Here is a 13942-nt window from a genome sequence, read left to right on the forward strand (position 1 = left end):
CAAACTCGATTTTCCCCATTTCCAAGTATCCAACCCAGCGGCATGGATTTTCAAGGCCAACCATTATTTTGACTTTCACCAGGCGCCTATGCATCACAAATTACTCATGGCCTTTTATCATATGGATAGTGAAGCCCTGGTGTGGTACTAGGAGGTTGTGGAGGGGGGACTATGACGAGATTGGGAAACTTTCACCTGATTCTTGCTCCTTCATTTCGAGCCGACTGCATATGACGATCCAATGGAGGCTTTGACTAGACTGAAACAATCCAGCAATGCGGCGGGATATAGGGCCCAATTTGAGGCACTGTCCAATAGATTGAGGGGTCTCTCGGATGCTTACAAACTGAGTTGTTTTCTCAGTGGCTTGAAGGATGAGGTGCGAATTCCAGTCCATATGTTAAACCCTGTAAATTTAAACGTAGCATATGGGTTAGCAAAGACGCAAGAAGAATATCTTAACAGTACTAGAAAGTTCAGCAAACCTATAGAGGGGAAGGGCAACGCTCCAATGACAGGAAGTTCTTTTGGAGGCTCTTACTCTAGTGACAGTTACAACAAGTGTGGAGGAAACCTATGGGGGCTTCTAAGTCAGTGACCTCCATGCAAATGGATGAGAAGCGGCGAAAAGGGTTGTGTTATCATTGCAATGAGAAATGGAATCTAGCCCACACTTGCAAAACTCCTAGGATCTATTTTTTGCAAGGGGATGAAGAAGTGGTGGAAGAAGAAGAGGAGGAGCATAGTAAAAAGAAGGAAGAACACCAGCTAGTGGAGGTACTGCCTAGCAACAAGGAGGAGCTTAAGACTTCCTTGGCTACTATATCGAGAACACCTGCAGTGAGAACCATGCGTCTACTGGGGAGTATCAATGGGGAACACAAGGTGATATTAGTGGACTCGGGTAGTTCACACAACTTTATTGACTCCACTTTGATCTCAAGGTTGAAGGTGGTTATGGACTATTCATCCAATCTGAAGGTGAGAGTAGCTAATGGTCAAAGCCTAAGTAGTGAAGGAATGTGCAGATCTGTACACTTGAAGGTACAAGATAATGTGCTCCAACCTCCTCTTCATTTATTAGATCTAGTTGGGTGTGATATTGTACTAGGAGTCCAATGGTTAGAGACCTTGGGTTCTATAACTTAGAAAAACCAATAGAATTAAGAGGGGTGAAATTAAATTCACCAGTTGTGGAGGATAGTGACAAAATGCTTAAGACAAACGTGGCTAAGGGGAAGGGAATTCTCTTACAGATTGGGGTAAGGGAACTGAGTGGTGAAAAATTGGATACACAAATTTCTGAATTGTTGGAGGGGTTTAAAGATGTATTTAGTGAGCCTGCGACCATGACCACCAAATAATCCTCAAGGAGAGCACTCAACCAATAACCAATTGACTTTACCCATATCCCTACTACCAAAAAATAGAAATTGAGAAGATTGTGCCTGAGTTGTTGAAGTCAGGAGTGGTTAGACCCAGCTCTAGTCCATTTTTATCACATGTTTTGCTGGTTTGCAAGGCTGATGGGAGTTGAAGAATTTGTGTGGATTATAGGTCCATTAATAAGGAAACGGTGAAGGCTAAGTTCCCTATTCCAATCATAGATGAGCTGTTGGACAAGCACTTTAGCTCGGTAATTTTCTCTATGCTCGATTTAAGGTTGGGCTATCACCAAGTACGGGTAGTGCCTAGTGACATTCCAAAGAATGCTTTTCATACCCATGAGGTCCATTACGAGTTTTTGGTGATGCATTTTGGCCTTACCAACACTCCAGCCACCTTCCAATGGTTGATGAATGATATTTTCAAATCATATTTGAGGAAATTTGTGCTTGTATTTTTTATGATATATTAGTGTATAGAAAATCTCGGGAGGAGCACGTGGGGCACTTAAGGGAAGTCTTAAACATACTAAAACAACACTGTTTGTATGCAAAGAAATCTAAGTGCAGGTTTGCAGTGCATGGAGTGGATAATTTGGTACATGTAATTAATGCTAAGGGAGTGATGGTTGATGCATCTAAAATCACCACAATGTTGGAGTGCCCGGAGCCTAAGAATGTGAAGGCCTTACGATGATTCCTAGGGCTCATGGGGTACTATCGGAAATTCATCCTGAATTATGAGCTTATTGCTACCCTTCTTACCTCGTTACTTTAGAAAAATTCATTCTCTTGGAACTCAGAAGCCAGCCAGGTTTTTACTACATTAAAACTTGTTGTTTCTCACCCACTAGTCCTGAAATTGCCTGATTTTAGCAAGCCGTTTATGATCAAATGCGATGCAAGCGGAAAGGGAATTGGGGTTGTGTTAATGCAGTTTGGGCAGCCAATTTGCTTCCTAAGTTAGGCACTTAAGGGAAATGCACTTTTACTATCGACCTATGAGAAAGAGCTGTTAGCTCTAGTCACGGTAGTGCAAAAATGGAGACCATATCTACTGAGGCAATCCTTTATTGTGAAAACTGACAAGCAAACTCTCAAGTTCTTGCTGGAACAGAGGGTGGGTACCGATGCTCAACAAAAGTGGATCTCCAAGTTGATGGGATACGATTTCTTTATTGAAATAAAAAAAGGTAAGAAGAACAAGGTGACTGACGCCCTATCTAGAAAGGAGGAGGAATTACAAGAGACTGTATGCTTGGTTATGATTTCATTTCCAAAGGCCATTTGGATAGAATAATTAAAAAAGAGCTACCAAGACTCTTCGGAGAATTGTGTAAACAGCTGCGTACCAATCAGGGAATTCCTAAGGGATTCCCCTTACAACAAGGCTTGATTATTAATAAAAAAAAAAAAAAAAAGGAAGATTAGTATTGGCTCCTGATTCAGATTTTAAAAAGAAGGTACTTCAATACATTCACAATAATCCACAAGCTGGCTACTCAGGGTACTTAAATACTTATCAAAGGGCTAAACGTGACTTCTATTGGAAGCGAAATGACTCAGGTTTACAAATCTCAAACTTGTAATTGGTATGAGGCTAACCTATTTGGTTTCAAGTGAAAACCTCTCAAGAAGATCGAATTCAGCTTCCCGCCACAATAATGCGATTGAGCACCCTCTCAACAGTTAGCCACCAAAGGACGAGTATACACTCGTGGGGCAACCAACAAAGGCATGGAGGTCAGAAGACCCCATGACCCACTCAACGGTTAGCCGCTAAAGGTTGAGTACACACTCGCAGTGCACCCAACAATTAGCCACCAAAGGACGAGTATACACTTGCAAGGCAACCAACAAGGGCATGGAGGTCAGAAGACCGCACAACCCACTTAACTGTTAGCCACCAAAGGTCGAGTACACACTCGCAGTGCAAATCAACAGGCGGGAAAGGTCAGGGACCGCCCAACCTCTACAGTTAGCCACTAAAGGTCGAGTACACACTCGCAGTGCAAATCAACAGGCAGGAAAGGTCAGGGACCACCCGACCTCCCAGGCGCCTAACAAGTGGGCAACTCTCTAGATTGCCCGACCTCTCTCATGGACAGTAGTACAAGTACAACATCTACTCCAGTAAACACCGAGTGTTTATACTCTCGCTACAACTACCTCGAGTGGGTTATCTTCGGGAATGAGCCACTAGGCTCTACAACCGCCTCGCGCGAGTGTCCTTCGGGAACGAGCACTAGGCTCTACAACCGCCTCGCGCAGGTGTCCTTCGGGAACGAGTTAACGAGCTCAGCAACCGTCTAAGATGGATCCAGGGGACGACCGGCTCCCTGACCACTTAAGCGCGCATTACTACCAACAAGTACCAGCAACAAAACGAGAACACCAACAGAAATTTACATCGAGGAGCAAAAAATCTACCACTACCAACAAACAACAAAACAAGAACACCAACAACAACTTACACTAAGGAGACAAAAACTCCACCACTACCAACAAAAGCAAAAACAATCATAAAAATACACACAAAAATAAATCATGAAAATATGCACTCTTCACCGACAATAAACAATCTTTCAGGCAAACATCTACACAAATAAACAAACTCAAAGCTGAGCCTTGTGCTCGCTACTACTGCGGTCGAGTACACATCTCACCAAAGTAGAGCTCCACGTTCACACCTAATGCGGTCGAGTACATCTACCGCCTATCTCTCTAAGCTGAGCTTCTCATCGCTTAGCACAAAACAAACAGAAAACCAGAGTCCAAACAGCAAACCAATCACCAATTTTTAAAATTCATTTTGCAGATTATTGATTTGAAAATTCTCAAAGCCTTCTTATCTAGCAAATCGCCCTTAAGAATCGTGAGCATCTGTAAGGGTCAAATCAGCAGCCTACAATTTAGCCTCGAGATAAGGCCAAAAACCAAGCTAAGAGATAAAGTCATGCAGAGATAGAACAAACTGACTCAGATTCTTAAGAGGAAAGACACAAAGACTTCTAATAGAGAAGGAGGGCTCAGACTCCTAAAAGAAAAGAGACTCTTATGGGAGGAGGAAATGAGAGTTTCCCCCACATAAATTGCCAAAATTTGAAGAATAAGTGTGTATAGGGAGCCGGATGGCAGTGCTCTCAGTTGAGGTTCCAAAACGTGTCCTTCCTGATTTGTTTTATTTCTTTCTCTCTTTGTTTTCGTTTGTTTGTTAGTTTTAGTGGGATGTCCTATCCTTGTTAAATCTCAGTGAATTTGGCATTTACTATATTTTGAAACTACCTTTGCAATTGTAGGGGTCAAATCAGCAGCTTACAATTTTGTCTTGAGATAAGGCTAAAAATCAAGCTAAGAGATAAAGCCATGAAGAGATAAGACAAGTTGACTCAGACTTCTAAAAGGAAAGAGATTCAGACTCTTAAGAGGAAAGACACACATACTTCTAACAGAGAAATGAGGGCTCAAACTTCTAAAAGGAAAGGGACTCAGACTTCTAAAAGGAAAAAGCCACAACGCCAGTTGGACCCAACCAAGAAAATAGATCTCTATATATATGAGGAGATTCCCACAAATCAGACAAACTCTCTATAGACTCTCCACAAGCTCTCTACTCAGAAACTCCACTATGACTCCAAAGGATCTTCCCTAATTTCCCCTATTGTATTGTGAGGTGTGTGACGCCACGAGAGATTGTAAAATCACCCATTATAATGGATTTTGCCCCCAAACAACCCATGGACGTAGGCAGTATGCCGAACCACGTAAATCCTTGTATCTCTTTTTATTTACTTTTATTTGTTTATTTATTATTTACGTTATGGATAAAAGCGAAAAACATCGTATCGAAGCCTGAATCGTCTCATGGTCTAGGAATAATTCTTTTCTCCCTTCTAGTCTGTTGTGCAAATTTTTGGCATTAACAACAATGTCAGCTTAGAATCTACCATCTTCGTTGGGAACACAACACCCACTCCACCAATTTTGCTTTCCTTAATTATTCCATGCACCATCAAATTTTAGCTTCCCTTTCATCAATTTGGTTTCTTCCAACTTTCTTGCATGCCCATCTATTTTCTCTTTGTTTGCTATTATAGTTATTAGTCTGGTCAAGTTCAAAAAGCTAGCATGCATGCAGAAAAAACACTCTTTCCCACCTCCTTACACACCGTCGTGCCGGATCGATTCAGTACCATTTCATTTTGTACCTCACCACAGCATATTACCAATGATATTTACTTGAAAATACACCCCAGTTGTTGTACCATGATCCCTCTGCATGTTAACGTTTTTGTTCCTTGAGCTTTCTTGTGTTAGTGGCTACAAAAGATGTATATTTTCAACTCTCTGCCCCTAAAATTACGTTATAGAGTATAAGGTTTTATGGGAACAATTCTATTCACCTAGGGTGAAAATGGAGGGCTTCCTCATAGGTCCAAAAATTGGTCCCTCCCAGTATGGTCCAAAACAGATCGAAGAAATGACTCCGTAAATAAATAAATAAATAAAGTAACTAAAACCTTAGCTTTTCATGCATGTTGTTGGATGTCTACTTGGATTAATTAAGGAACAACTCTACCATTGATTTTAGATGCCAAAGTTTTTTTAGAAAGCTCTGAACCATTTCTTCTCGACCAAGTTTTCACAAGCAACTGCGTAGGTGGCCTCGCTTGATTGAGTATTTTCCATATATTCATGGTGAATTTCATTGTTTTTACAGTTTAAATTAAACCAGATGAATAATGAATATGGCTCCAATGCATTCAAATACAGAGATGGGTTTGGATTTGTGGAATAATACCGCGTCATCACAATAGGATATAAATAAATAGAGATTTATTATATAATATTTTTTACATTTAAATTTATATTCATTCTCGTCGTACCTACTTCTATTCATTAATATTTTCATTTTAGACTAGATCATGTGTTAAGACCTGTTTTGTAGGAACAAGTTGGAAAGGGAGAAGAAGTCATTTCTGACCCACAGTGATGATTTGGGCCTTGGTTAGTGTCATTTGAAATCCCCAACTCTGATCCGAAGCGGCAGTACGATGTTCATACATATGTTATTTCAGTAAATAAAAAATAAATACATCATACATAAATAGAGAATGAGATACACATATTTATGTGATTTGGCACAGGGCCTACGTTCACAAGTCATTTGTAGGAAAACTCATTATAAATGGTGTATTTTACAATATTTCATAGTCTTTGATAGCTCATTGTACATACAGGGTCGATGACCATGCTATTTGGAAATAAATAAAGCTAAAACTTTCATTTGGAGGTTGAAGAAACTCTTGCCTTTCGTCACCTCGAAGTCCCCTAATATTTTATCTCTTTTTATGCCCCTGTCAATAGTTGCTTTATGTCACTTCGCTACCCAGCTTGTATACCTAATCCTACTTGTCTCTTTTCTCCTCCTTTTCGTCACTTTCCTCTGACACCGTTCTTTTCTCTTTTCAGACTTTGTGTACTCATCTTCTTTTTACCACTTGCTTTCTAATGCCTCTTGTGGTGGACCGGGCCTGGGATGTCATATTGGGCCTAGGTTAATTTTACCCATTTTAGTTACAGCATGACTCTTAAGGTCTTCTTGCTCAACAAAAGACCTTAAGAGTCCTCAAATCAAGCTACTTGCAAAAAAAAAAAAATCTCAAAAATTGGTCCTTAGTCTTCTACTTGCTGAAATGATGATGATCCCCGAGCACAGGAATTGGCTTGCTAACTCACCGTGGGCCAGGCACAGCCGGCAGGGGCCGAGCAAGCTCAGGTCGAGTACGAGGCTCGACTTGTAGAACTAGGCGGGAGATGACTCAACTGCGTTAGGTGTGAGCACAGAGCTGGACCTGTAGAGCTAGGCGGGAGATGACTCAATCGCGCTAGGTGTGAACGAGGAGCTAGGCTTAGGTACGTACATTTGGCTGAAAGTAAAGAGTGTGTATTCTTGCGAGCGTTCAGTGGATTTTCGCCCCTTGGCGTGAGTTTTTGTTTGATGTTTCCATTTTAGCATTGATGTTAGAATTTGTTTGTAGTAACCTGCACGTAAGTGCTTAGGAAGCCCGTTGACCCCCTGGGTCAATCTTAAACAATTTTCGAGTCCGTCAACTTGTTCCCAAAGGAAATCTGTGCAAGGCAGTTGTGGAGCCTGGAGGCTCAATCCTGGAGATAACCTGCTCGCAATGGTTGTAGCTCAAGTGTGAGCATTCGGCGTTTGCTGGAGAAGATGTTGTGCTGGCATTGCTATCCATATGTGAGAGTAAAGCTTGAGATTGACTCAATCGCGCTGGGAGGCTGACTCAATCGAGCTAGGTGGCGAGGAGGGACTAAGACACTTGGCAGAGGTGTTTCCTCCTAAGATAGCTAGGGTGCGAGCACGGAGCATTGACTTTAAACTAGACAAGAGGCTGACTCGATCGCGCTGGGTGGTGAGGAGGGACTAGGACACTTGGGAGAGGTGTTCCCTCCTATGAATGCCGGGTTGCGAGCGTGAAGCATCGATTTTGGCGGGAGATGGACTTGATCGCGTTGAGGCAAGGAGGGACTAAGACACTTGAGAGAAGTGTTCCCCCGTTGATTGCCGGGTGAAAACAAAAAGCATCTACTTTGGCGGGAGATGACTCGACCATATTGAGGTTACTGCTGGTGGGGCAGGAGACGAACCTTGATCGCCTAGCTACGAAGGGAGACAAAGCTTGATCGCATTGCTACGATGGGAGATAAAGCTTGACTGTGCTGCTATTATGGGAGACAGAGCTCAACCATGTTACTGCATCGGGAGACAGAGCTAGACCGATCTGGTGGGATGGGAGCCAGAGCTCGACTACGCTGCTATGACGAGACAGAGCTTGACCACACTTTACTACTGAAGACAAAGCTCTACCGATCTGGTGGGGCGGGAGACGAAGCTCGATCGCGCTACTAGGATAGGAGACAAAGCTTAAACGATCTGGTGCGGCAAGAGACGAAGCTCAACTACATTGCTATGATGTGAGACAGAGCTCAACCGCACTGCTACAACGGGAGACATAGCCCTTGCACATGACAGATAAAATGCAATGCTCCTAGGTATACTAGCAATATGCAATAATTAATGCAGCAGAAAATATAAGGTTCGTATGAAACTAGGCAATGTCAGGCTATGTTTGGGTAGTGAGAATACCTGAGAAGTGTTGAGAATGTTTATGAATAGTTATGAGTAGAGATTGAAGTGAGTTTGTGGGTCCCATTGAGAGTATTTTGAGTTGTTGACTTTTGGATAGGTAGTGAAAAAGGTGTGGGTTCCATAAATATTATAGTGATTTTATTTTTAGTAATAAATATTATAGTGATTTTATTATATTGATTTTTTAATATTAATAAATATTGTAGTGATTTTATTTTATTTTTATATATAATAATGATAAATATTATAATGATTTTATTTTTAATTTATATATAATAGTGATAAATATTATAATGATTTTATTTTTTTATATATAATAGTGATAAATATTATAGTAATGTTATTTTTTATTTATATATTATAGTGATTTTATTTTTTATTTATATATAATAGTGATAAATATTATAGTAATTTTATTTTTTATTTATATATAATAGTGATAAATATTATAGTGATTTTATTTTTTATTTATATATAATAGTGATGTATATTATAGTGATTTTATTTTTTATTTATATATAATAGTGATAAATATTATAGTGATTTTATTTTTTATTTATATATAATAATGATAAATATTATAGTGATTTTATTTTTTATTTATATATTATAGTGATTTTAATTTTAATTTATATATAATAGTGATAAATATTATAGTAATTTTTGGAAAGACTTTGATACGAAGATGGTTCATTGTGTTTGGCATGTGGAATATTTTCAATAGTACGAAAATATTTTGAAAGTGTTGAGGTATGTTGGCTACCCAAACGTAGCCTGAATTATCATAGCACATGGTACCGTAAGACTATGCATAACCCAAACATTGCCTTTAACATAAAAATTCATATCAAAAGTACCAATGGGTTTTTTGTTCATTGTCTCCCAAAACAAGGGTAATTAACAAAACTTTTTTCCCTAGAACAAAGGGACCGATCACGAAAGAACTTAAATCACTAGAGCATCCAAAATATATTTCTTGGTATAGGAAAATGGTCCCTTTTTTTTTTTCTTCTTTTCTAATCGAGCATCTTCCTTTTCTCCAAGAATCAATCCTTGTCCTAATTCCTTAATCTCTTCAACTCGTCGATGAGCTGCAGTGCCTCAGAAATGAGTCAGTCCACGTTTTGTATCCTATCCAATAAGGAGGGCTCCGATAAGCTCTCATTGTTCTTCTATACCTCCTCACTGGTCGGGGGTACCGTAGTCCTCTTGCGTTTCACCATAGGGTGATCTTATAAACCTGTCACAACTTCTACCATTTTGGGTGGGGAATAGTAGTAAAAACTATCATAATGAGATTTTGAAAAATCTCAGCAAGTAAACATACAACATAAAATGATTAACATAAGTATACAAGTGGCAAACCGTGGAATGCATGCATGAACATGTACTTGACATATGACGTGACCCAAAACTTGACTTATGCACTTGACCTTTTTCAAAAGACATGTAACATATTCTTTGGACTTTTCAAAAACAAATTCTTTGACATCATTGCTTTGTTCTTATAACGTATGGTGGAAACATCACAGCTCCCCTAAGCACCGCGTATTCCTACTAGTTACTGCACCACCAACGGTCTGTACACCATGGTGAATACGTCTTATTCATATTCATTATTACACGACAGTACTTCGTCAAGTTATTAGCCTTAGTCATGGCACCCACTAGCATTAGGTGCTACCTCGCTCCAACATCCTTTAAAAAAAATCCATTTGAGGCACGCAAACGATTCTTTGTCGACTCAGGGGTTACCACTACTTTTAAGCACTCCAAAGTGGACATAGGAGTTCCACCAGGACATTCCCCCATCTTAGCATTTGGGGTAGTGATAAAACATTTTTAGACACTTTTATTTTTCTTTTAAAAAGACCATTTACCCACATGCATGTGACTTGAGACTTAAGACGCGTTCTTTCTTACACTAGACATGTGATACATGAGATGCCGTACATGAAATCATCAAGCGTAACATATTCAAATCATGGCATGATAACATAGGACATATGAAATATCAAAACAACTTCATGAACATAGAAGAACATGACTTGGCTAAAATATCAAAGGCATGTAACATAGAGAAATTTCACTTTAACATGTCCCAAACTTGAAGCATAATAGATAAAAATCATGGCGAGGGTGAAGCAAACATGAAATCATGGCAACATTACAAAAATCTGAAACACATAACATTGCTATAACCGAATCTTCATGATATGTGAAGCATCAACATAACCTCAAGGAAAACCGAAGCATATGCATATGAATCATGGCATTTTCAACGTAGATCTGAATCATATAACCTCTTTCATGATCTTATACAAAGTCAAAACAATGTATTCAACCAAGCAAGACATAGATTAACAATCAAAGATAATCAAGAACAAAGAAAGATTTATATAAATATATACACATGTTAACCAAACTAAGTTGAGTGTTTACTTACAAAAGTTTTTTGAGAAAACAATAGCAAGCTGTAAATTAGATGCACAACTCGTTAGAACAAGGATTTCAAACCCTTATCCGTGTACATGTGTGTGTGAGATTTTTCTAGGGTAGTCACTTGTTCTTGGAGACTTCAAAACCATTCAGTTCTAGGGTTTTTAAACATGAAAACCCTTCAAGTTTCGTGTGACTCTTGGCTAAATCTTGAACATGTGTGTAGTTCATGTGGGTGGCCGATTGTGTGGAGGATCTAAGCCCTCAAAGTTTCGGCTCCCTTTCCTTTCTTGGAAAACCCTAGGTTACTTCAAGATGAAATAACCTTAAAATCGTGTGTGCTTTACAAGAATCTAGAACTCTTTGGAGATTTCATCATCTTTTTGAGTTAGGTGTGAGTAATGTGAAGAGAAAATAGGAAAATACAAGATCCTCACTGTGGTTTCCTCCATGCTAGTGATGTGGTCCTCTCTTGAGCGTAGAGAAGAATGGTTCTCTTGTTTGGTTGGAAGGAAAGTGATAGAAAGTGAGAAATCTTCAAGTGTTCATGTGAAATAGTATGGAGAAGATGAGAGCATGAGCAATTTCAAAAATGGCAAAGAAAGAAAAACCCTTAGGCGTGTGTCTCTCTTCCCCTTTTATAGGACTCTCCTCAATCTCTCATTGGTTGCTTGTGATCTATTGCTTGAATGACAAGTGTACTCTCATTTTTCCCTCTAGCCGAATCCTCTTCCTCTTCTAGATCATTAGATTGCTTTGGGAATGTAGAAAGGTAAGTCTCTTCCATTTTTGTCTAGATGCAATGTACCTCAGGGCAAAAAGGTAAAACAATCACCAAGTCCTTTCATCTTCCAAAAAGTGAAACTTTGCATGTGTGACACATGGCATAGGCGTGTGCCTTGCCCTAGCCATCTAGTTCCTTCTCCAAATCCCATTATGATTCTTTATCTTCTAGTGCCCTTTTCCTAGATGACCTTTCATTTACCAATGGTTCCTTTGTAACCCTAATGTGACAAGTGGCGTGTGTGAGTGTGCCTTTGGGTGTAGTGGCCGAAAATATAAGGCTAGGTTAGTCATTTTGTGCAAATGTCCAATCTCTTCCTTCTAGAAACTCCTTGCATGGTTGACAAGTGGCAAAATCTTAAGAAAGCACTTGAGTGGGCGTGTAGGTGTAGGAAAATCAAAACTCTTGTTTGTCCCTTGGGTTTCCCTATGCAAATCCCTTGAAAAGAATCCCCTTTGTCTTACTTAGGCATCACTTCCCATGGAAATCAATCTTGGAACACAGACATTTGCCAAATAGCATGGTGTAGGAGTGTTGGGTGAGTTGGCCGAGTGGCTTTTGGCCTCCTCTAAGTCATCTCATTATTCCTTTCTTCTAGAAAACTTCTTGCATGCAAGACAAGTGGCAATCAAATTAGGGTTGGCGTGCATGCCTTCCTTTGGTTTCCCAAACACTTTTATCTCTCCCATAGCCCACTATCACGTCCAGATACATAGTGGTATGCATGACACATGGCACTAGTGGCAAAGGCTTTGGTCATGGGCTATGGGTTTCTAGGGTTTTTAAGCTTGGATTTTCTTATGGTAGCCAAATATACATGGGCTTGGTTGGCCTTCTTTTGGGTTTGAGTTGCTAACTACAAATCCAAGGCCTCTATCCAACTAGACCTATTCTCATGACCTTAAAATAATACTAAGGCAACGAAAATAATTACAAATGAAATCTAGCTAAGTTTCAAGTTATCACAAGAACACTTATTTGTGGGAAATGTTTTTTGCTCATTCGGGTATGATTTCGTACGCTGAAAAATCATCATTCTCCTACTTTCGATGTAAAGAATAATGCATCCTACTGATGGTGCCAACTGTTAAGACCTATTTTGTAGGAACAAGTTGGAAAGGAAGAAGAAGTCATTCGATAATCTTCTATTTTTATAAAAAAGAAATTCAATACTTGATAAGCAATGACACCTTATTACAGTGAGATAAAAATAAGATACATATGTAGTATTTGAAATATTCCGATGTGTACGCCTAGTGATATTTTTCATTTTCGTGGGTGGGGATTACTTAAAATTTGTGTTTGGTTGGATTGATGGGTGTAGCTAATCCTTAATTATAGTAAAGTTCTATTTCATATTTTAATAATCTAAGTAATTAATGAATATTTTTGGTGTTTCTTGAATGCTAGGCTACATGATAATATATCGATAAAAAACAAGAGTCATGATACACCCATTGAGAGTGTAGTCCGACAAATTCTGCCGATAACAATGTTTGGCCTCTTTTTTTATTTGATTTTTTTTTAGGCATTTTTTTATATCTTTAAACATCTTTTACAAAAATCAATTCACAACATATTAAAAAATACTTCTTTAATTATTAAATAAAAAAAGTATATCGGAACCCATTGTGTAGATCCTTGGAACAACTAGTATTATTCAAAAAATAAGTATAAAGTAGGTGAAAATAATGAAATACTATCCATACCATACCCTATTAATGGTACAAAGGGTAATCTGTTAAGCTAACGTTGAGAGAGAAACTCCATCTTCTCTCTACAAAAACTCTTCCAAATCCGGAATTAGCCTTGAGGGGGAGGGTGCTTTGGCTTCTCCCTCTACCCTTCCTCTTGTCTATATGTTCATTCTGTTCGGTTTGTTTTATTTTGGTGTGTTTTAATTTTTTAGTTTTAGCTCTATTAAGGGGTGCTCTTTCGAGTGATCCCTTTTTTAGAATAGGTTTTGTTCCTCCTCTTTCTAAGATCTGTATTTATGAATACTTCAAGATCTTCATTTCATAGTTTCAGAATCTCATCTTTCTTTTTTCTTTCGGAGCCGTGTGTGGTGGTTGAGCTGCCTGGAAAGGCCGCAGCTGGGGCAAGAGTTGGTCGAGAGGGGCGGGCGAAGCTATGGCTGGTTGGTCGTGTGGTGGAGCTTGTGCA

This window comes from Juglans regia, chromosome 13 (genome assembly GCF_001411555.2).
Source record: "Juglans regia cultivar Chandler chromosome 13, Walnut 2.0, whole genome shotgun sequence".
Lineage (NCBI taxonomy): Eukaryota > Viridiplantae > Streptophyta > Magnoliopsida > Fagales > Juglandaceae > Juglans > Juglans regia.